At 41.9% G+C, this 25,000-nt stretch overlaps 1 protein-coding gene across 3 annotated transcripts in view; it reads right to left on the reverse strand.

Annotated features, from left to right (window-relative positions):
• Positions 1-25,000, reverse strand: part of LOC135100071 (orexin/Hypocretin receptor type 1-like) — a 306,348-nt gene that overhangs the window by 116,550 nt on the left and 164,798 nt on the right. The window lies entirely within an intron of this gene.

A 25,000-nucleotide genomic window follows, 5' to 3' on the forward strand; every position in this document is an offset into this window, starting at 1 on the left:
TGTATGGAGGAAGGGGAAGAGGTACTGAAACAACATTCCCTTCCTTTCCTTCCTTCTCCTCTACTTCCTCCTCCTCTTCCTCCTTCTTACGCCCACGCCGCCCTCCACATGACACGCCTACGAGAGGAGGAGGAGGAGGAGGAGGAGGAGGGCCACAAGTGCACCAAATAATAGCCTCACACACTCATTAATCTTTGACACCCATGACCTGAGGAGGAGGAGGAGGAGGAGGAGGAGGAGGAGGAGGAGGAGGAGCAATATATGGTAGGGTATGGACATGTGGATAGGTGGTAGTGGAGGTGGGGAGGAGAAATATATGGTAGTGATATATATAGTGTTGGAGATGGGTGACAGGGAGGGGGTCTGGAGGTAGTGGTGGTGGTGAAGGAGGTGGAGATGAGGCATGGGTCACGGCGAGGAGTGGAGGTAAGGTGGACTCCGTGGTGGGCCTTCGTGGGAGAACAAGGGTATAGAGATTTCAAAGAGGGCGCCGTCTTGCTCCACATCCCCCCCCCCCACCACCACCACCACCTCCTCCTCCACATGCTCCTTTAACCTCCATTCTTCCTCCACTCCTCCTCCTTAAGCTGTTTTTTTTTTTCATTCGTCTTTCAATTGTTCTACTTTTTTTTGTTTAGTCTTGCTTCTGATCTTCCTTCTTTTATATTCTCTATCACACGTTTATTTTCTCTACGTTGGATTTACTTAGTCTGTGTTTAAGTGCTGAGGTGGTAACACTGATGTTCTTACGCTGACATTCGTTCTTTCTATTCCAGCTTAGTAGTCTTTACCCACTGTGTATAATCCTATGTACTCTCCTTAGCTACGGTGAGGTTGAAATCTACTACTGTGTTTCTATCCTTCCTTCTATCTATTGCTATCTTATCCCTTATGTGTGTACGTGTGTCTCTTCTGGTTCTGCGATCGTGTCAAGGCTTCTCTCTTCCATGTTCTGTTATATTTACTCTGGTGTGTATGCGCATGTGTACTGTGCGCTATGTTGAAGATCCCATACTCTGTCCTTACTCTTTCTATTCCTGCTACTTTATCCCTTGTGTATGTACGTGTGTCTGTCCTGGTTCTGTATTAAGTTTCCCCTCTTCCACGCTCTGTTATGTTAAGGTGTGTTTCCTGCGCTATGTAGAGGATCCACTACTGTGTCCTTACTCCTTCTATTCCTGGTTCTTTATCCTTTGTATGTACGTGTGTCTGTTCTGGTTCTGTGTTAAGTTTTCCCTCTTCCACGCTCTGTTATGTAAAGTATAGCGTGTCTGCTGTTGTGTATCGTGCTCTCCAGACACTCAGCCAACAGCCACTCAGCCAGCCAACCAGCCAGCCAAGCCAGCCAGCTGCCGGGTGCCGCTACGTAGTACTTTTCCAGGTCAGGCGGGCGTGGCAGCGTTGCGAGGTAGCGGCCAGGCATCTCAATGGTATCGTTTCTATCACGTAGCACCACCTGTTCTCTCTCTCTCTCTCTCTCTCTCTCTCTCTCTCTCTCTCTCTGGACGCAATATTTTTTTGTTTTATCTTTGTAATAATGACTTGTGTTCTTAGTTATCTTATTGTCTTTATCTTTGTTTACGTGTTTCTATATATGTCTGTCTGTCTATCTGTCTGTCCATCTGTCTGTCTGTCTATCTATCTATCTATAGGTCTGTCTGTCCTCCAAACTATGCATTTATTTTATCCTTATACAGATGCAAGCAAAATTTTTCTTAGTTTTCTACAATACACCCCCTCTCTCCCTCCATCTCTCTCTCTCTCTCTCTCTCTCTCTCTCTCTCTCTCTCTCTCTCTCTCTCTCTCTCTCTCTCTCTCTCTCTCTCTCTCTCTCTCCCGCCAGGTGTTGTCTGTGCTGGAGAAGGAAATAAATCAGAGCGTGGAAGGTTTTCAGTCTCTCCTGGTTCGTGTTTGTTTAACATCTGAAGAAGCACCACCTTGCCGCCCACACCTCCATTTTCCTCCATCTTGTTTTTTTCTCTTCCTCTTCCTTCTCTTCCTCCTCCTCCTCCTCCTCCTTGTCCTAATAGTAGGTACCTCCGCTTCCTTTTCTTCCCTTCCTCTTTCTCTTCTTCCTCCTCCGGGCGTTACCACTCCCACCTCCACTATGACCGACTCCTCCTCCTCCTCCTCCTCCTCCTCCTCCTCCTCCTCCTCTTCTTTTTCTTCCTCTTCTCCTCCTCCTCTTCTTACAACATGTCTTTTTTTCCTTTTATTCTTCTATTCCTCTTCCTTGTTCTACTATAACCAATAACTTTTATTATTTCTACTTTTCCTATTATAATTATCCCCCCATCTCTCTCTCTCTCTCTCTCTCTCTCTCTCTCTCTCTCTCTCTCTCTCTCTCTCTCTCTCTCTCTCTCTCTCTCTCTCTCTCTCTCTCTCCTGCCACACATACTTTCACATCTATCTCGTTCCTCATCTTTACTCTTCGTCCTTGTACTAATACTAATAACTTCTGTTCCTCTTGCTCCTGTCACATTTTTTTTCCTCCTCCTTTTCCTCTCTTCGGGTTCTCATACTTTCACATTTTGTCTCATTTCTCATTCTCCTCCTGCTCCTCCTCCTCCTCCTCCTCGTTCTTTGCCTGCCTAGCTTAGCAGAATATAATAACAACAGGAGGAGGAGGAGAAAAAGACAAGGAAGAGGAAGAGAAAGGAAAGGAAGTAGGAAACGAAGAAGAATAGAATAAGAGGAGAAGAAGCAGAAGCAGTCACAATGAGAAGGGAATCTAACGAAAAACAACAACAATGAAGAAGAGGAAAAAAAAAACACCAGAGGAAGAAAGAACAAGAAAAAGAGCAGGAACAGGAGGAAAAAAAAGACGAAGGAAAAGAAGAAAAAGAAAAGGAAGCAACAAAAACAGAAGAAGAGCAACAGCAGGAGCAGTAGTCGTGATGTGAAGGGGAAAAAAACGCAAAGTACCTTCACCCAACAAGACGCGTTCAAGACCCATTATTTAGCCGCATGTTTGCTTATACACTGGTGACGTCACTGTCTCGCCTCCTGCCATCCCCCTCTCTGCCTCTCTCCCTCAGTCAGCACCTCACCCTTTGGTACACACACAGGAGGAGCCACAAACAAAGCTGACGAAAGGTATGCCAGGTATGAGTACAACTAGTTAGGGGAGGAATGTTTTTTGTAGAGTAGGTACTAACTTTGCTAGAAACGATGCTGATGAAAGGTATAAGAGGATGATAAGTGGTATACGAAATTAAAGGAAGTTTTTACCTCACTTCACTGCCAATGAAAGACAGGAGAGAAATGAGTGTGTGTTTACAGTTATAGAAGGTAATGAGTAAAGTAATTAGAGGAGGTACTAACTTAGCTACAAATGATGCTAATGAAAGGTATAAGGGGATGATAAGAAAATAAAGGGAATTTTAACCTTACTTCAGTGCTAATGGGAGACAGGACAAAAGTGAATAAATGTATAAAATGTTGAAGGTGATACAAAAAGTTAAAAGAAAAATAATGCCTATATGACGAAGAATAAAAATAAATATTGAATGGCTAAGAGAAAAATAATCATACATATTTAAAGGCAAAGAGGAGAAAATAAGGAAACATATTTAAAGGCAAGTATAAAAAATAAGTATATGAATTGAAAGGCTAAGGAGAAAACATGCATATTTAAAAGCTGAGATTAGACAGACTTGTAGATAGGGATAACAGGAAGGTATAGACGAACACGTTTAAATACAGGGACTGCCACGTCTATGCCTACTGGGTTCCTGCAGTTTCCGTAATGTTCTTATGGTCAATTTCTAAAATAATACTCTGAACTTCCACCAGACAATTTTTTTTTAAGTCTCGGCGGGAAACAATAGCAGTTAACGGGAAAAACGACCTGAATTGCGGTAGCTAGAAAAGGTTAATATATGTAAGTGGATCTAAATAAAATGAAAGGGCTGAAAAAAAAAAAAATGGTATCTCATTTGTTTTTGTTGTGTGGAGAGATTTGTGTGTTTACGTATTTATTTTTTAACTTCTCTTGTCAATTATGGCTCATTAAAAGAATATATTGGAGATTAGTGTGGAGTAAATATGAGATAAAACGTTGCTTAATAATACCTTAAGAAATACACGTCCTGGTTCATACTTTGTGAGGGAAAATTGACGTTCTTTCTTCATTACCTCGTAAAGGAAGTAAGTTAACTTGCTCTACCCTTTGTAAAACACGGTGGACTTCTCGGCACATACTATTTATATTTTAAAGGTGTTATTTATATTCACAGGCACAATACCAAACAATATCTTAATTACGAACACTTCAGAAGATATAAAAATTATCATTACTGTAATATTCTACTAACGAATATAAATAAATAAATAAATAAATAAATAAATAAATAATACACTCATCTAAAACATATATATATACAAGAAAAAATCCAGTGCAGTATCGATATTCACATAACGAAAATATATATATTAGACTCTTTCGCCAACAGAACTAAACTAACGCTAAACTTTAAAACATTCTTCAAAAAATATAAAACTCCGACAATAAGTACCTAGACTTACATGAAGAAAAGTTCGATTCACAAGGAAACAAAAAAAAAAAAAAAAAAAAAAAAACAAGCCTTAAAAGACCGGCTAAAAAGATATGAATCCCAGGGAAGCATCGATATTCATGAAGGAGAGAGAGAGAGAGAGAGAGAGAGAGAGAGAGAGAGAGAGAGAGAGAGAGAGAGAGAGAGAGAGAGAGAGAGAGAGAGAGAGAGAGAGAGAGAGAGAGAGAGAGAGAGAGAGAGAGAGAGAGAGAGAGAGAGAGAGAGAGAGAGAGAGAGAGAGAAAGAAAAAAAAAAAAAACCCAAGAGCAAAGTAACCTTTAAAACACCAAAATTGCAATGCATGATCGCTCTTTCTATACAAGACCACAACCAAAAATCAGAAGCACTTCCTAGATAACCTGAGTATATATATTAGGTAACTTTTTCCCTTGTCCGTTCTAGATCGCATGAAAATAACGTTAAGACTCTGACGACTGTAAAACTGAGGCGAATTCCTGAGAAGCAGCAGGAGGAGGAGGAGGAGGAGGAGGAGGAGGAGGAGGAGGAGGAGGAGGAGGAGGAGGAGGAGGAGGATGTGCGGTGGTCTATATACGGCGATAACCAACACCACCAGCACTTCCTACATAATTAAATGTGTACTAGAAAACTTTATTCCTGGCGCATTCTAGATAACACAGCGTTACATTAAGACATTCAAACTACTGTAAAACTTCAATAAATTCCTCAGTGCAGGTGTCCAGAAAAGGGTAGTACTTTCTAGATAATTAAATGTATACTAGGTACATTCTTCCTCATCCCGTTCTGCACATTACAAAATAACGATAAGACTTAGACTACTGTAAGATTGTAACAAATTCCTGAGCGGTAGTTGTTAAAAAATAAATAAGTAAAATAAATAAATAAATAAATAAAACGGAAGTGCTTTCTAGATAACTATATATGTAATAGATTTTTTTCCCTGATTCAGTCTAGATAGCGCAAAATAACGTAAATGATAATACATACACAAAAAAAAAAAAACTAACAAATTCCTGAACGGTGGCTGCTCGAAAAATGGCGCTGTTAATGATTAAATATACACTGAACAGCACTTTCCTCGCCCCCATTCTAGATTAGCGTTAAAACTAATGCTACTTTAAAAGCTGTAACAAATTTCAGAGAGGCAGGCGTACAAAAATAGCAGTGTTTTCCAGATAATTTAATATATACTAATAGTTTTTTTTTCCCTGACCATATCTAGGTGTCACAAAATAATGTTAATTCTAAAACTACCTTTAAAATTAAGAAATGCCTGTCGTGGATCTGTCTAAAAACGGCAGTATTTTCTAGATAACTACATAAATACTAGATAACATTTTTCTCCAACCCATTCAAGGCAGCACAAAATAACGTTACAACTCCGACAACTTTAAATGATGACAAATTCCTCAGCACCATCTGTTCAAGAATGGCACTGCTTTCTAGATAATTAAATATGCGCTAGGCAACTCTATTTTTTCCCCCGACCCATTCTAGACAGCACAAAATAACGTTAAAACTGAAGCCTTCTGCAAAACTGTAACAAATTCCTGAGAGCCAACAGCGGCAGGATGAACATGAGGAGAAGGAACAAGGAGGAGCAGCGGTGGTCTATATAAGGGCGGGGGAAGAAGACGGTTCGATCCTTGCATTTATATGAGCGATAAGTGACTTTTTTCCCGTGTATTTACAACCCTTAATTCTCATTCGCGGCGATGCTCCCTCTCGGCGGCCTGGGAGAGCGGGACGGCTGCCTCAGGTGAACTCGTAACTCTTCCGTAATTACAGACAGGTAAGCGTGTGTTACCGGTGAACGTGTGCACTGCTAGACTAGCTGGTTGGCTGGCTGGCTGGTTGGTTCGTTGGCGCTCTCTCTCTCTCTCTCTCTCTCTCTCTCTCTCTCTCTCTCTCTCTCTCAACATGCGAGGGGCGTGTGTGTGTGTGTGTGTGTGTGTGTGTGTGTGTGTGTGTGTGTGTGTGTGTGTGTGTGTGTGTGTGTGTGTGTGTGTGTGTGTTTATCGCATGTTTGTTTATGTGTGCCTTCTTGAAGTATAAGTGAGTGTGTGCGTGTGTGTTTCTGCCTGTCTCTTTTTCCTCCTCCTCATATCAGTATACACACACACACACACACACACACACACACACACACACACACACACACACGCACGCACACAGAGGAGAAAGCTACACACTCGCACACAAGGAAGAGGACATCCTGTTTGTATCCTCTAAATAGCTGTTTTCAACCTCCTACGGTAACCCTCCTCTTCCTCTTCCTCCTCCTCCTCCTCCTCCTCCTCCTCCTCCTCCTCCTCCTCTCCAAGCCACGACCAACCCCCCCAACCACCCACGCCTCCTTAAACCGAACACATCCCTTCTTTACTCTAACACGACCTTCTCCTCCTTCTCCTCCTTCTTCTTCTTCTTCTTCTCCCCCTCCATCCATCTTTCACCCCAACATAACCCTTTCCCTCCTCCATCATCCTCTCCCCTTCCCCACAAGTATTTTTTTTTCATTTACTCTCTACGACAACGAAGGAGGACTAGGAATGAGTTAAGAAAAAAATGAGAGAGAAAAAATGGAAGAAGGAGAAGGAGGAGGAGGAGGAGGAGGAGGAGGAGGAGGAGGAGGAGGAGGAGGAGGAGGAGGAGGAGGATAGTAAGGAAGATAATGTGTAGTTTTTATCCTTACCAGCTTCCTCTATTATTTTTTTGCTATCATCTGTACTTTCTTACTATCTTCACTTCGCATTCTCAATAGTTTACATAATATACGTAATCCAGTCTCAAAAATTTCAACCATTTTCTCTTCCAGTTCTTGTTCCTGCTTCCTCTCTTCTTTTTCCTCATCCTCCTCCTCCTTCCTCACCATCTCCTCCCCCCTTTGTATTCTTCCTCCTCCTCCTCCTCCTCCTGCACCATCTTCTCTCCATCTAACTACACAGTCTGTCCGTAAAAGCTTTATATAACCTCATCCAGATACAAAATCATAGCCATTTCTTCCTCATCTTCCTCCTCCTCCTCCTCTTCTCCATTCTTCTCGTCTTCCTCCACCTCTTCCTCCTCCATCTCCTCTAAACCTTCCTTCACCTTCTGTCCCCAAAACTTATATAACCTTATCTAGATACAAAAACCCCCTCTCTCTCCATCTCAGCATCTTCTCCTCCTCTCTTCCCTCTCCTCCTCCTGCCCTCCGTCATGCCCTAATATTAGTACCTGTGAGAAAATTCATGCAAATTTAACCACCGTGAACAAACACGTCCAAAATAAGAGAGCGAGGAAAAGAGAGAAAAAAAGAAACTGAGGAGGCCAAAATAATATGTATACACGGAAATTTAAGGCGTGAAATTTGCAGTTTCTCAAAATATTCGGGTTACCTCACAAAAATATTCATTGGGTCTCGTTGAATTTCGCCCCAAATTTGTAAAGGTTTAGATGGAAGATAAATAGAAAAAAAGAAAAGAAAATATAGATATACGATAAAGGAGTTTACTATCTTTACATGTATTAGTATATTATTATTTTTCTTCATCAGGTAGTGTACGTTGATTTAATAAGAGTTCAAAGTACGTGTGAAGGAAGGCCAAGAAAGGAAAGAAGGATTCTCTCTCTCTCTCTCTCTCTCTCTCTCTCTCTCTCTCTCTCTCTCTCTCTCTCTCTCTCTCTCTCTCTCTAAACAGGTGGGAATGACTCATAATGAAAGGTGTGCTCAGGTGTTTTGAAGTCTCTCTCTTGTCTGTGAATGGAGCGAGTTTAAGGAGAAGGAAGGAGTGAAGGAAGATACGAAGGAGGTAAAGGATAAGATTTATGGGGAAGATTAGCGTCTCTTGGGTCTTTTCTCTCCGTCCGAGCATCACTTCACACACACACACACACACACACACACACACACACACACACGGACATGCTGACACGAGGGCATTCCAGTTCCGGGTTGGGGCAGGTCAGGTGATAGCAACTCTTGCATATTTCTGTTTTTTCTTCTTTCAGTCTATCCTGCAGCGTGGTGGTGGTGGTGGTGGTGGTAGTGGTAGTCAGATGAAGGAAGGAACAGGTGGTGGTGATAGTGGCGGTTGAGGAAGGAAGGAATAGATATACAGTGAAAAATAACTACCATTAGAACTAACTAGGTAACTGATGACTTGGCTTTCTTACTTGTCCATTCCTTCTGACAACTGCTGTTATTATTATTATTATTATTATTATTATTATTATTATTATTATTATTATTATTATTATTATTATTGAATAATAAACGTCAAAAGTGAAGATCAATTATTATTCTTATTTTTATTGTTCAGTTAACTGTTATATTAATCTACCTCATAGATATATATTAGCACTGTCTTCTCCATTGATTTAAAATGAAGGTAATATTAAAGTCAGCGTCATTAATACAACAATATCTATTTGCTGCCGTCACCACCACCGCTATTACACTCACCACCAACATATTTCTCTCCTCACACACATTTTCCTTCACCACCACATTACTGAACCAACCAACATTACCACCACCACCACCACAAGCAACCATCACTACCACAACAACAAAAATCTTCTACCACCATCACCACCACCACCTGCCCCTCGCCACCATAACGGTCAAGTAAAAAAAGAAAGAAAAAAAAGAAAAAAAAAACGATACACGGACATTTTCTCTTCACCACAAACACCATCACTATCATCACCATCACATGCAACATCACTATCATCACAATCACCACTATCTCCATCACAATCAGGCCTCCTCTTCTACTACTATTCAGTCTCCACCCGTTACGCCTCCTCCTCCTCCTCCTCCTCTTCCTCCTCCTCCTCCTCCTTCTCTTCCTCCATTCCTCACACATTCTCACGCCCATCTTCCAGCATTTCCAGGAACACAGAGGGACAATAGTGCTAACCCTCGTTCGCGCAGTAAGTCGACATTCACATCTAAATAACGTGCTAATCTCTCCTTTATCGTCACTCTCTCTAAACGTTACATTTATTGCCCCTCGTCAGTATATTGCGGTTAAGAGTCAAAGTTGTGCTGTTTTCCTATGTGGTTTTCGGCTTTCAGGTTGTGGAGTTTGTGTTTTTTGCTCCATTTTTGCTTTAGGTTTTAAATTATGGATGTTAGTCCAAATATGTGAGTTTGTATTGACATGTAAAAACAGTTGAGTTGATGTGAATGTGTATGTTATTGATTTCTCTCTCTCTCTCTCTCTCTCTCTCTCTCTCTCTCTCTCTCTCTCTCTCTCTCTCTCTCTCTCTCTCTCTCTCACACACACACACACATACACACACGTGGAGCTTCAATAAAACCAAATCATTGATAAGACTTTTACATTCAGCAGACAAAAAAAAATATGTATATATAATAATAATAAATAAATAAATACATAAATAAATAAATAAATAAGGGAAAAAAATTAACACTGGACATCGTGTATCATAAATATTTTTCAATGATTTTTAATACATATTCTTTTCCTTATTTCATGCACGTTGTATTTATTTTAAGCTACCTTGTGCGTGTGTGTCCGAGAGAGAGAGAGAGAGAGAGAGAGAGAGAGAGAGAGAGAGAGAGAGAGAGAGAGAGAGAGAGAGAGAGAGAGAGAGAGAGATTTTTGCTACTTGTAATATTTCTACTACTACTACTATTACTACTACTACTACTACTACTACTACTACTACTACTACTTCCTTTCATATACCACCACTGGTACCTCTACTACAATCCTGCTACTCCTCCTCCTCCTCCTCCTACTACTCCTACTACTACTACTACTACAACCACCACCACCACCACTACTGCTACTGTTACTACAATTCCTACAGCCAGCCAGCCCTTCCACCACCACCACCTCCACCACCACCACAACGACCACCACCACCACCACCACCCGCGGCCCGACACATCACTGGAGTCACTATCTCACCACATTCATCACCACGACGTCTGATATTAACTGTTGGGAACGGCGGGGGTACTGATGCTATCCTGGCCAGGTGTGTGTGTGTGTGTGTGTGTGTGTGTGTGTGTGTGTGTGTGTGTGTGTGTGTGTGTGTGTGTGTGTGTGTGTGTGTGTGTGTGTGTGTGTGTGTGTGTGTGTGTGTGTGTGTGTGTGTGTAGGACGGGAAAGATGGATGGGTGAGGATGAGGAACTAATGTCAAGATGACCACAAGCACGAGGAGGAGGAAGAGGAGGAGGAGGAGGAGGAAAAAGAACAGAAGCAGGGTCAAGATGGAAGGAGGAAGAGGAGAAAGAAGAAGAGAAGGAGGAGGAAGAGTACGAGAAGGAGCTGGAAGAGGAGGAGGAGGAAGAGGAGGAGGAGGAGGAGGAGGAGGAGGAGGAGGAGGAGGAGGAGGAGGAGGAGGAGGAGGAGGAGAAGGAGGAAGAGGAGGAAGAATGGAGGAGGAAGATCTGGATGGTGATAAAATATGAAAAAAAATCTGAGGTAAGACAGCGGCGAGACCAACACGAGAGAGAGAGAGAGAGAGAGAGAGAGAGAGAGAGAGAGAGAGAGAGAGAGAGAGAGAGAGAGAGAGAGAGAGAGAGAGAGAGAGAGAGAGAGAGAGAGAGAGAGAGAGAGAGAGAGAGTCTTCTGGCCACTGCTCCTCTTTCTTAACTAGGAAGTGCCTCCACCAACACCACCACCACGACTACTAGAACCCTCACAACACCACCCCACAACAAAAGAAAACAAACAAGAGAAATAAAAAAAAAACACTTCAAAACACTCCCGCCTCTTCCCACACACACACTAATTACGCAAAAAAACCCACACGAGTAAAAAAATAAACCAGGTGTGCTAGACTAACCTCACCTGTGGGAGTGACCAGCCCAGTTATAATTAGCGGCTACCTGTGCGTGTCTGTGCTTCACCAGGTAAGGTCAGGTTAGTTAATTCACTGCTACATTCGTCGTCCCTTAACATTCAAAGCACCGTAAGATAATATAATATGCATGGACACACACAGACACACACATGAGAGAGAAAGAGATAACAGGAATTTGATTTTGTATTTTCTAAAACTTTAAAATGACGAGACAAGCGCAATAAATGTATAAGAAGCTGAAGGAGGTGATGAACAAAACAGCAAAAGAGAGGTATGTTTAATTTTTGCATTTTTTGAGCTATAACATTCAGAAGACCAGTGCAATAAGTGTCCCAGAAGCCTAAGATGATGAGCAAGAGGGCAAAAGAGAGAGTAAATAAGGTTAATTTTTGCATTTCCAAAGCTATAAAATTAAGAGACCATTACAGTAAGTGTGTGAGAGGATGAGGGTGGCTATAAGCAAAGTGGCTCAGTAGCAGAGGCGCAAAGGAGAACAGGGAGTCGCCCCTTTTGTACTCGTGGATGATGCCAATTCTTCGCTGCATCCCCATGCCGGGTCGTTACAAGGGCCGGTATGTAAATGCGGTGTAATGAAGTAGGAAAAGACAAGCATCTCGTTTGTGCTGCTTGGATTTAGAGCCTCCCTGACTAGTAAGTAATTTGCGGAGCGTGACGTCACTCCGAGGCGTGATGACAGGCTTCTGGCCCGCCATTACTCCCTTAATTATTTTCTTTATTGCCTCTTACTTTTATCCCATTTACATACGAGCCGTCTTGCTTTGTTATGATTCTTCTTTCATGTTTATTCAATTACTGGTTCGTGGTGTAGATTCTGATCAGTGGCGGTGCTGGGTAATCATCATTATCGCCTGCATCGCGGTGATATGTCCATCTCTGTCTGTCTCTGTCCGCTGCTTGTGTTCCCTGCTCGCTGAGTCTAATAAGAAAGACACGCCTACAAGTATCAAGCCGCGTTTTCTCCGTCTTCTTTCGAGTTATATGATTTTTGGTCTAATAGATTTCTTCTCTTTTATAAAACTCTCACGTACGCAATTGCATTCTACTGGAAATTGTATTATATGTCAACGTATTAGTTTATATTTATCATGTACGTCTTCTGTACCGCAAAATCAGCAGATAAGAAACTAAAACTGAATAAGACATGGCTTTTTTTTTTCATTTCCTCGCCCTCTTATCGCGTAATATTATTTAGAATTTATAAGAAATACCTACTCATATAAATACCACACATAATTATGACTGACGCTTTTCATAATATTTATCTCCGTTTCATACTTCTATAACAATAATAATGACAAATACTACTACAACCACCACCACTACTACTACTACTACTACTACTACTACTGCTACGACCTCTACCACCACAACCACCACTAAAAAAAACACAAAAGAAATACAAAAACAAAACAGAAAAAAAAAAACAGCCATCCACACCATTCTTCCCATCCCAAAACACCCCAAACATTCATCCTTTCATTACAAGTTCATCCATTTATTTACCTTCACTCAATCAAGCCACGCACCAACACACCAGCACGTCTCACCCTATCCAATGTAATCAACACTTGCCTTCCACCCAGTGCATTCCTTACGCCTCTGCCTCTTTGACAAACAACCTCTCACGGGCGCAGATGGCTGGCATTAACCTCCCCCGCGCTGAGCCAGTAGGAAAGAAGGGCAAAGAGGAAAAGGAATAGGATGGGAAGGAAATGCAGGAGAGGACGCGGAGAACGGAGGAGCTGAAGATGTGTAAGGGAGAGAGGAGAAGAGAGGGAGATGAAAGGTGGTGACGAGAGGGATAGGAGAGTGATATGAGAGTAGATTTTAAAGGGAGGAGAGAGAGAGAGAGAGAGAGAGAGAGAGAGAGAGAGAGAGAGAGAGAGAGAGAGAGAGAGAGAGAGAGAGAGAGAGAGAGAGAGAGAGAGAGAGAGAGAGAGAGAGAGACGAATAGAGTAAGGGGGCAAGACAAATTGAAAAAAAAAATGAAAGATAAAATATATGAATAGGAGAGAAGAAAAGAAAGCAGCAGAAAACAAGAGGAGAGGAGTGAAGGGAGAGTAGAAAGGAGGACAGAAAATAAAAAAAAATAGCAAAAAGGAAATAAAAAAAAATAATGTAGAAAACTGGAGCGAAGGAAGGATTTAAGATTACTACTACTACAAATACTACTACAATCCACTACTACTACTACTACTACTACTACCGCAACAACCACTACCACTACTACTACTACTATCACCACCACCACCAGCACCACCACTCACACTCACTAGTCATATACAACATACATACTAACAATCTAACCAGCTAATTATAATTAAACCAATTTATGACCTTTTTAGGAGCGGCATTTTAATGACTAAGATATCTTCAGTACTTCTCTCTCTCTCTCTCTCTCTCTCTCTCTCTCTCTCTCTCTCTCTCTCTCTCTCTCTAAGTAAATAAATACAGGGGAACATCCAATAAGTACAATTGTAAAAAGTTAACAGATTCTAATATTCTTATCACGAGTTTCTTAAAGGAATGAATCAGGAGCACCCCATCTTCTCTCTCTCTCTCTCTCTCTCTCTCTCTCTCTCTCTCTCTCTCTCTCTCTCTCTCTCTCTCTCTGAAGGGTTAGTCCATCATATGAATAGCCGGTCTTTCTCACTCTCCACCTTCATATCTTAAAATTAATTGCTTCTTGTTCCTTAACTCTCTCTCTCTCTCTCTCTCTCTCTCTCTGTTCTCCCTTCACCCTCCCTATACTTTCCCTCCCCTTCTCTTCCCTTCCTCTCTCCCTCCCTTCCCCTCATCTTCCCCTCCCTTCCCCTCCTTTCCTCACGCAGCCGCCCTGACAGACCCGTCATCTATACCGACCGAAAGAGTCATTAGCATATAATTAACGTAAAAGACGGTGCGAGAGAGAGAGAGAGAGAGAGAGAGAGAGAGAGAGAGAGAGAGAGAGAGAGAGAGAGAGAGAGAGAGAGAGAGAGAGAGGAGGAACGCCAGGTGAAGAAAACAACACGGGAGGAATGAGAGCAAAGCATTTTAAAGTGACGAAGAGAAGTGACTTATGGGTAGGAGAGAGAGAGAGAGAGAGAGAGAGAGAGAGAGAGAGAGAGAGAGAGAGAGAGAGAGAGAGAGAGAGAGAGAGAGAGAGAGAGAGAGAGAGAGAGAGAGAGAGAGAGAGAGAGAAAATTAGGTGTTGAGAAAGATGAGAGGCTGTGAATGGGTGAAAATAATGGGTGAAAATATAGGTTTTTAAGAGAGAGAGAGAGAGAGAGAGAGAGAGAGAGAGAGAGAGAGAGAGAGAGAGAGAGAGAGAGAGAGAGAGAGAGAGAGAGAGAGAGAGAAAGAGGGAGGTCAGAAAAACAAAACAAAAGCTGTAAAATTTATTGAAACGTAAAGATACTGTGCTACAAGAGAGAGAGAGAGAGAGAGAGAGAGAGAGAGAGAGAGAGAGAGAGAGAGAGAGAGAGAGAGAGAGAGAGAGAGAGAGAGAGAGAGAGACTAGTTTAGCCCCACGCATAACAATTAGAAGCACATATACAAGAAAATATTATAACATGCCTGCAAATACATGTACCACATACCAGCAAGTGAAGCTTAACCGAAAAAAAAAAAGAAATGATGCTTTAAATAATATTAAAAGAGAGAAGAAGAAGGGGAGTAGTAATAGAAGGAGCAGTGTTAGTAGTTGCAGTAGTAGCAGTGGTAGTAATAAGAATGGTGATAAAAATAATGATGCTAAAATCAACGTAAATTACCTAGATGGAAAATCTATTAACCTTCTGACACGTACCTTTTAAGTAGAGCTAAATTATGACTTGCTGAGAAGAATAGGAACAAGTATGATAATAATAATAATAATAATAATAATAGTGACAATAATAGTATAGTAATAATAGCATAACTATTTACCACTACCTCTTCCAACTGACCCTCCCCCCAAAAAAAAAAGGAAAAAAGTGAAAAACCAGATTGATTCTCTCTCTCTCTCTCTCTCTCTCTCTCTCTCTCTCTCTCTCTCTCTCTCTCTCACTATACAATCACACAGGAGCGAAAAAGCGACACTGGTTCACACTCTCTCAAACACACACACACACACACACACACACACACACACACACACACACACACACACAAAACCCCACCCCCTATCCCCCACCTTCCCTCCCCAGCTCTTCCCCCCCTGAAAAAAAAAATAAATAAAGAGCGGGAGAGAGAAAAGAAAAGAAAAAGTGTAGTAGTAATATTGAACCTCTGACAACCTTTACTTTTGATTTACGTCGGGTTTTCAGGACGAAGGAGTCGCGGCGGGAGGAGGATACATATTTACGGAGCATCATAAACAAGAGTAACAACGTGCACAGTATTCTTGCACTTCATAAAACTTGCCCCTTCCAGAGAAACGCCCCGTGAGGCAAGGGAAGGTGAGTGGTGGTGATGGTGGTGGTGCTGCTGATGATAGTGATGGTGGTGGTGGTGGTGGTGAGTTTGGTTTACCTATCCTGCTTCTTCTCCTCCTACTCCTCTTCCTCTTCTACGTTTCGTTCTCCTCTGCTTGGTGGTGATGGTGGTGGTGCCTTTGCTTTACTTATGCTTCTCCTCCTCCTCCTCCTCCTCCTCCTCCTCCTCCTCCTCCTTCTCCTCCTACTCCTCTTCCTCTTCATTTTCCTTCGTCTTATTGTCTTCCTCCGTTTTATCGTCTACATTTGTTATTTTCACTTCATTGCCATTTTTCATTGTTCTTTATTCCTTTATTCTTCCTTCTTGTCTTTATGATTTTTTGTAGTTCTATTTTACTATCAATTATTTATTTATTTTTTTACTATTTTATTTTTTTTTATTGTCTTCCTCCTCCTCGTCCTCGTCCTCCTTTTACTTCTCTCCTATCCCTGCTTTTCTTTTCCTCAGTTTTTACTTTTTCATTCCTCCTCCTCATCCTCCTCCTCCTCTTCCTCCTCCTCTTGCCTTTGTTTACCTGCCGGGTCAGGGGAGTTCGCCACTTCACCTCACTTACGTCTCCCGGCTCGGCCCCTGCCACACACACACACACACACACACACACACACACACACACACACACACACACACACGTGCACGTCCACCCACACTCGTCACGCTATGGATGCCGCGCCACCACGCTCACCAGATAATGTTATGCTCCACACTGCAGGCTTTGTTATACGCTCTCGTCATGTTGTGCTGCAGCCGTTAAAGGCCCGGGTTCTGAAACGCTTTGCTCTCTCACCACGAGTATTTTCAATGGCCACAATGATGACTAGCCAGGATCTCAAGAGTGTTTCTCCTGTTGATAATGTAGAAGTCTTGTTAATCTGTCACTAGAAGTATAAAAACATCCTGAAAACACGTGTAATGTCAACTAGGGTCTTTTGAAACGAGTGGGGATGCTGTGCTTAAGTTTTCAGAATATGGGACAATATGTTAGACTATACACTCCTTACTCCTCCTGTACACCTTTATTATATTAGCATGATTTATGGAGACATGACTTTTGAACGTAGGGAAAGCTACAGAAAGCCAGCAGGTCTACACATGACAGTCCTTGTATCTCTGTTATATATACATACATACCTATATCCATCTATCATCCTTGCCCATAAATTCAAATACTAGCCCTGGAAAGCCTCCTGTTAACTCACTAACAAGCTGATCAGTGAGTCGATTCCATTCATCTTCCGCTATACTCTTAAATGATTAACGGTGAAGGAGTATTGAAATTTGTGCTAATAGGTTCGTTACCCAAGAACTTTCAACATTGAGATTAAGGGCAAAATAAATATTCGAAAGTGTGGTGATGTATCTGTTATCTAAGGACTTTAAAACTACCCTAAACACCCTAAACACACCTTTTTTTTTATTATTTCGGCTTTTTTCTTCCCTCTTGTTGCCCTATTCCAGTGTCACTTACATAAAAAAAAAAATAAAAGTACTCACAGAGACACACAAGTCACACATCACCACAATAACTCACACACACACAGCAACCATACCGTATACAAACACAACATTACCACCGCCACCACTACCACCACCACCAACAGGGCATCTCCACCACAAAGCCTCATTCAAGGACACCCACGCCCAATACGTCACAGCAAGAGCACACACACACAAAACACAGTCCACTTACATCTCCATCTTCCCTGAAACATGTGCCTTCAGTTCGCTTCATGCATAAATATATCTTGTTTTATCACACATGGGAAGGAGACGGATGGATCGAGGCCTGCACGGTGGCAAGGAAAAAAAAAAAAAAGGAAAAGAAAGACAAAGATAAATGGGATGGGAAAGAAAAAAAAACAAGTAAGGAGGAAAGTTTCAGGTCTTATAGAAAAAAAAAATAAGTAAATAAATGGATAAATAAATCGCAATATAATTGAATATATAAGTAAATTAACCGGCTGCTTGATTTGCTACCGTACGACACACACACACACACACACACACACACACACACACACACACACTAGTAGTAGTAGTAATAGTAGTAGCAGCAGCAGTAGTAGTAGTAGTAGTAGTAGTAGTAGTAGTAGTAGTAGTAGTAGTAGTAGTAGTAGTAGTAGTAGTAGTGGTAGCAGCAGCAGCAGGAATAGTGGTAAAAAAATACCCGGAAATTCCAAACAGACACAAAAAAAATACACCTACACACACACACACACACCTACACACACACACACACACACACACACACACACACACACACACACACACACACACACACACACACACACACCACTACACAAGCAGACTCAGGATTATGTATTCCAGCGGCGCCACTGACTGACTCCTTCACTCCCCCGCTGCGTGGCTCGACAACACGTAATATATATACTTGTGTTCCTCAACCCTGCTGCTTCGCCTTGTCGTGAGGGTAAGCTCCTGGCCACTCATTTGTGCACCCAGGAGATTCATAATAGCAATGATAACAATAATAGTAGTGGTGGTACGAGTAAAAGACGTGTTAGCAGCAGCATTAGAAGTAGTAATGATGCTGATTGCTCCTGCTCTTGCTGATAGGGATGGTCATGGGGAAAAAAAAAATAATAAGGAATGCTAAGAAGACGAAGAAGTAGGAGGTGTGTGTAGGTAGGTACTAAGTGGTGTAGTAGTGGTGGTGGTGATGGCGGTGGTGATGGTGGTGTGGGGAGAGGAGGAGGAGGAGGAGAAAAAAGGCGAACAATATTACGATAGAAGAGAAATTGAAATAAAAAAGGTATAAAACAAGTGAAAAACATACGAAAGAAAAAAATAAATAAAAACAAAGCGACCAAGACATGTCAATAAATAAAGAAAGAAGATTAAATGGGCGTCTCCCTATCATTAGAAACCTGACAACACGCACACACGCACACACACACACGCACACGCACACACACACACACACACAAACACACACACACTAAGAAAAATATGCCTACATTAGAATCACAATACAAATGATTGCCAAGTATTACAAAACACCATTGAGAGAGAGAGAGAGAGAGAGAGAGAGAGAGAGAGAGAGAGAGAGAGAGAGAGAGAGAGAGAGAGAGAGAGAGAGAGAGAGAGAGAGAGAGAGAGAGAGAGAGAGAGAGAGAGAGAGAGAGAGAGAGAGAGAGAGAGAGAGAGAGAGAGAGAGAGAGCATTAAAGGTGTTTCTGCGGCCTTAACGCACCGCTGCCCCGACCTTACTCTCATGTCACAACCTAACATATTGCCTCCTCCACTTCTCCCTTTGTTCTCTCTCTCTCTCTCTCTCTCTCTCTCTCTCTCTCTCTCTCTCTCTCTCTCTCTCTCTCTCTCTCTCTCTCTCTCTTGCTCATCTCCGTCTCTCGCCTTCACTTCCTCACTTTTTTATTCTTATATCGTTCCCCTTCTCCTCTTGAGCTTCTTTTTTCTTCTCCACTTCTTCTTCTTCTTCTTCTTCCTCCTCCTCCTCTGTTTCATCTCTTTCATCCGTAACCTTCATGTTCTCACTTTTTACTATCTTATTACTTCCTTTCTCCTCTTCAGCCTAGTCCTCTTTAACCTCTTGTTTCTCATTTTTCCTCCACTGCTAAACTGCTTTATTCTTTCATTGGTCCTTTCCTTCTCCTCCTTTTCCTTCTCCTCTGATTTATCCCCTTTATCCCTGACATTAATTTCTTATTTCTCACAATTCATCTTTTCTTTCTTTCTTTTAAACACCTCCTCCTTTTTCTTTTCCACCTTTTTTCTTCCTCTATTTCATGTCTTCATCCTAACCTTGTTTTTTTTTTCGTTTCATATTGTGTAAATACCTTCCCTTCCTTTTTTAATTGTTATTTTTTTATTATTATATTGTGTAACTAGCTTTATTTCTCCTTTCTCAAATTCCACCACTTCCTCCTCCTCCTCCTCCTCCTCCTCCTCCTCCTCCTCCTCCTCTTCTTCCTCCTCCTCAGTGTTCTTTTCTTAAACTTTGCTCTCCTTTTATCTCCAACTCATCGAATTTGTAGTGGTAGTATAGTCACACAGACAGTTTCGTTACCATTAGTAGGGCTGTTGCTGTCTGTTTTTTTCTCTTTGTGTTCTTCTTTCTCTTCCTCCTCTTTTTTTTCTTCCTCCTCTGTTTCGCCTTCTTCAGCGCCTCGTACACGGCCAGTCTTTAGAGATTCTCGCCAGGGGACTTGTTGACACTGATCACCTGGGACACAGTGGATGCGCTGGCCAGTTTGTTGTCCATCCTACTCTACAGTGTGTCCTCTCTTCCTCTTCCCTTATGGCAGGCCCAGTATAATTTATTCTTCCATTTGTTGCTGTTATGCTTGGTTACTTTTATTCCTTTTTCATATGATTTTCCTTTTCTTATTGTTGTTGTTGTTGTTGTTGTTGTTGTTGTTTTGTTTTCTTTTACTTTTCCTTCTTTTCTTTTTTTTTCTTCGTCTTCATTCTCCTCTCTCTTTTTCTAATTATTTCTTGTTGTCGTGGCGATCCTCCTCCTCCTCCTCCTCCTCCTCCTCCTCCTTTGCCTCTTTCTCCTCCTCTACTGTCCTCTTCATCTTCTTCTACTTCTTTTTAAAGGAGACTCAGAGAATAGTTAATTGAGCTTTTTGTTGCTACTGAGGTTATTTTTCTTCTTGTGTCTCTTATCAATATTAGCGAATCTTTCCTTCTTTCTTTAATTTGATGCGTCTCTTCCTCTTACACATAATTAGGTGAAGGGTTTTTGTTTACATTTGTATTAATTAATGTTTATGCTATTGAAATTATCTCTCTCTCTCTCTCTCTCTCTCTCTCTCTCTCTCTCTCTCTCTCTCTCTCTCTCTCTCTCTCATACATATTGTCCACATTCACTATTAATTAGCTTCATTTCTTATTAAACCTACTGCTGCTTTTGTTTCTGCTATTACTACTACTACTACTACTACTACTACTACTACTACTACTACTACTACTACTACTACCACTACTATTACTACTACTACTACCACTACTACTACTGGCAGTAATAAAGGAACAGAATGAAGACGACAACGTACAAGGAAGAAGGTAGCAGTAAAAATTTAAGTGTGCACAATTTATGGGAGAGAGAGAGAGAGAGAGAGAGAGAGAGAGAGAGAGAGAGAGAGAGAGAGAGAGAGAGAGAGAGAGAGAGAGAGAGAGAGAGAGAGAGAGAGAGAAAGCCCCCCAGACAGAACAAAGCCGTGTTGCTGCAGCTCAACACATGTTCTGCCAATCTTGCGGCGTCACCCTCCTCTCCCCTCCTTCCTGCTGACGGCGCCGCGGGAGGCCTTTGAGGCGCGGCCCTTGGGGGGAAGGCAGCCTGTCAGCACGCACTCCTGGGAAGCTCAGACCCAGGGAGGATGAAAAATAGCACCAGAAAAATGAAGCGCAACAAGTAACATGAAGGAGGAAACTGCGCCCTTCTCTCATGTATTTTGCCTGAGCATGGGAGGCGTGTGGGGGCGTGGGGAGGTGTGTGGGTGGGTGGATGGCGAGGATATGTCGAGGTGTTCCAAGGATGGGGTGTGTAAGATGGGGAGGGATGGAAAGGGTGGGGCAGTGAAGGATGGTGTCTGAAGAAGGATAGCTGTGGTGGAGGAGAGGAGCGAGGGATGAGATGGATGGTGGTGGTGGGTGAGGGATGCTGCATGGGCGTGTCCTGGCATGGGTGTGGGTGCTGGTGGTGGCGTGAAGCGATGGTGGTGTTGGAGGAAAAGTGGTGGACAGGAAAGAATGTAATTTTTCCTTTTAATTTTGGGTATTCTTTGATAAAACCTGCTTCTGTCATTACTGTCAAGGTAAATCGACTGGCAGGGTATTTCTTTTATAAACGTACGTGAAAGGATCGCTGGCATCACTTAACCTATACAAGAGTTCATGATGTACATTAGTTTGATTATAACATACAAATTTATAAAGATTTGCTCGCAGGGAAATGAATGAAAAAAATAAATAAATAAAATAAACGCAAATGATCAAATTGGGAGAAGGAATAAATACTAGGACTCTGTTAAATAAACGTTAAAGAAATGAAAGGGACTGGGAAAGGATGAACTAGTAAGACAAAACAAAATAAGATGTAAAAAAAGTAAGAAAAGAAAAGAAGAGAGAAACCGAGGAAGTAGGATAAAGGAGACGCAGATGAAAGACGAACAAAAGGACAACAGAAAGAAATAAAGAACAGGAGGAGTGATAAATATGAAAGATCGATGGAAGGGGAGAGAGAAAGAGAGAGAAATGGCAAGGAAGGAGAATAAAATAAATATAAAAATGAGAACAACAAGAAGAATGAAACTGAAAAAGGAAGAAGAGGAGTCAGAGAGAGAGAGAGAGAGAGAGAGAGAGAGAGAGAGAGAGAGAGAGAGAGAGAGAGAGAGAGAGAGAGAGAGAGAGAGAGAGAGAGAAAGGAAATGATACAAAGACAGGAGTGGAGGAGGAAGAGAAGAAGAAGAAAGAGGAGGAGAGAAGTGAGAGAAAAGAGAGAGAGAGAAAAAAAAAATGTCGGGTAGTCTTCAAAGAGAACCAGAAATTGACTTGTGCGTGAGTAAGGAATATAATCTGCATGAGGAGAGCTGCTTGTACCAACGTGTTTACCGCTCGAACCTCCTCCTGCGGAATACTTTTAGGCTGGAGACCCTTCCCTTAATAGTTTTTAAAAGGGAACCGGAGTAATACGTTTATTGAGTTTACGGATAATAAAGTGACGTGAAGTTTCGGTTTCACTCTTGATTTTTCTTTTGTATTTTAACTTTGAGAGAACGTGATGCTATTTGAAACCGGGGAGAGAAAAATAAATGTTATATAAAAATGTATTCATGATTTTTGTTGTTTCATTTCTCTGGGGTATGTGAGGGAAGGGAGGGAAGGGAGGGGAGGGAGGAGGAGGGAGGGAGGACGATGGGGAGATAAGAGAGGGAGGGATGGAATGTGTAGGCATGAAGACTCCTCCTTCCTCCCTCCTTCCCTCCCTCCCCATTCCTTTTTCTAATCTCTCTCTCTTCTTTATTTTATTGTCCTTATTACTTCTATTTCCTCTTCATGTTCTTCTTTCTACTCCTCCTTTGCCCACTTTTAGTTTTTTTTTCTCTCTCTCTTACTTCTCTCACTCTTCGTCTTCCTATCTCATTCCCTTCTTCCATCCCTTTTTTTCTAAACTCTCTCCCACCTTATTTCTTGTCCCCTCTCTGTTTCCTTTGCTTGTCCTTCATTTAATTTCTTCTTCGTTCACTTTTCTCTTTTCTTTCTTACTTTTCTCACTCCACCTTCGTCCTCTTTAATCTTTTCCTACTTCTCTGCTTCTCCTATTTCAACACGTCTTTCCTTCATCTCCTCTCCAATTGATTATCTTCACCTTCCTATCTCAACATCATTGCTCTGTTTCTTTCTCTCCTTTCCTACACATTTAAATTCATTATTTTCTCACCTCTTTCCTTCTCTCATCTTATTTTCTTCCCCTTATTGCTTTATCTCACTACAACTCCTTCTCCACCTCTCCCTGTCTTCCTTCTCGCCTTCTCCTCCTCCTCCTCCTCCTCCTCCTCCTCCTCCTCCTCCTCCTAACCTCTTGGAGAAACGGGAACTGACTGCATCTCGTAAGTTAAGAAGAAAATAACAACAACACAAGGACAATTAAGCGACATTAGCGCTGACAACGCCATAGATAACACACACACACACACACACACACACACACACACACACACGTTTATATACACACGCCAATCTGATTCGTTTTTTTTTTCTTTTTTTTTTTTGTCGGGTTAATCAGACAGACAGACAGACAGACAGACAGACTCGATTGCCAGCTTTCCCGAAGCCTCCCTACTCGAGTCCCCCATTAAATATATACAATACGAGAGAAAACGAGAAGAGCAACATCAGCATCTCGAAAGGGCAGGTCAGTCGGGGCCCCCTCACTCACTGCCCTGCCCTCCTCCCCTCCCTCTCTCCCTTCCTCCCTCCCTCGTGTCCCCTCACCAACATCCCTTGCTTAACCCAGCTTTTTTTTTTTTTTTTTTTTTTTGTCTGCCACCTTCCTTCCCTTACTCCATTTTCCTCACTTACTCTCTCCTTCCTTTCCTTCCTTTACTCAGTGTTTTCTCTCCTCCTCCTCCTCCTCTCAATCCGCCTCTTTCATTTTTTTTTTGTCATTTTTTTTTGTCTTCCTCCTTCCCTTCTTCCTTTTTCCTCACTCACTCCCTCCTTCCATTTCTTTCCTATCTTTCTTGTTTATCTCTCCTTCCTTCACTCACTGTTTTCTTATCTTCTCTCTCTCTTTCTCTTTCCTTTACTCTTCAGCCTGATTTATTCGTGTTCCTTTCCTTCTTCCTCTTCTTCCTTATCTCTTATTCATTATTCGTTTTTTCTCTCCCTTCATTTCCCTTTTCTTGCCTCATCAGCCTTCCCTTCCTTTCCTATCACTCCTCCCATCCTCTTTCTCACTCAGTACTTACCTAATTTTTTTCTTTCTTCTACCTTCTTTTCATCGCTTTCTCCTTCCAGTCTTACGGAAAAGAAAACTACTACTACTACTACTACTACTACTACTACTACTACTACTTCTACTCTTCCACTATCTCATTGCCTCCTTGCCTAACGTATCGTCTCTCCATTTCCTCCCTATTTTATCTCCATGGCTTACCTGACCTAACCTAAACTAACCCAACAGAGAGATAAATACTACTACTCCCTTCTACTTCTACTCTTTTCTTCTTTTTTAACTTTGCAGCTGGCGCCAAAAGGGAGGACCTACAACTTCTACTATTATTTCTCCTCCTCCTCTTCCTCCTCCTACTACTATTACTACTACTAATACTACTACTACTACTGGTGCTGCTGCTACTACCCCTGCAGGTGCGTGGGTGTTAATGGTCATCCTCGCCGCGCGGTCGTACATCAGGTTAATTAAGAGCACAATATAGACAGTCATTTATCACCCAGACCACACGCCCTACCTGGTTGTTTGTTCGACTCACCTATCCTAACTTTATCTGGTCTCTCTCTCTCTCTCTCTCTCTCTCTCTCTCTCTCTCTCTCTCTCTCTCTCTCTCTCTCTCTCTCTCTCTCTCTCTCTCTCTCTTCGTCCTTCTTTGTACCTCTTCTCCTAAACTTTACCATTCATTTTCTTTTCTCCTCTTCCTGCAGGGATTAGAAATTTTTGTTGT

This window comes from Scylla paramamosain, chromosome 4 (genome assembly GCF_035594125.1).
Source record: "Scylla paramamosain isolate STU-SP2022 chromosome 4, ASM3559412v1, whole genome shotgun sequence".
NCBI lineage: Eukaryota > Metazoa > Arthropoda > Malacostraca > Decapoda > Portunidae > Scylla > Scylla paramamosain.